The sequence below is a fragment of the Neomonachus schauinslandi genome, chromosome 3 (assembly GCF_002201575.2).
Source record: "Neomonachus schauinslandi chromosome 3, ASM220157v2, whole genome shotgun sequence".
NCBI lineage: Eukaryota > Metazoa > Chordata > Mammalia > Carnivora > Phocidae > Neomonachus > Neomonachus schauinslandi.
This window is the reverse complement of record NC_058405.1, coordinates 113,075,921-113,076,352: the sequence shown is the minus strand read 5'-3', so window position 1 is coordinate 113,076,352 and position 432 is coordinate 113,075,921.

Genomic DNA, 432 nt, shown 5'->3' with positions numbered 1-432 from the left:
TTAAAGCCATTTCCATGATGACGGGACTCAATTATATTTTTTATTTCAGTCACTCCTGATAAATTTGAAGAAATAAAAAATATCTGAAATTAAAAAAAAGAAAAAGGTAACCTCAAATTGGTAGAAAAGATTCGTGATGTTTTCATTTGCCCTTGTCTCACCCACCTCTGTGGTATATCTATAGGCTTGAAGATTGTATGTCATGTTCCCAGTGTAGGACTCTAGTCCCTGGTTCCAGAAGGAGTAAAACAAACCTTACTTGCAAAGAATTGTGTTTGTCTGGTCTAACCTGTCTGAAAAGGACTGACACAGGTTCTTTGTTTTTGTTTTGCCTAACCTGTAACTTGCTCAGGTTGGAAAAGTGGTGGACATTTCATCGAGGTGGGGCAAATGACTATGGTTGAAATATGCTATACAGGGCCAAAATCTGAA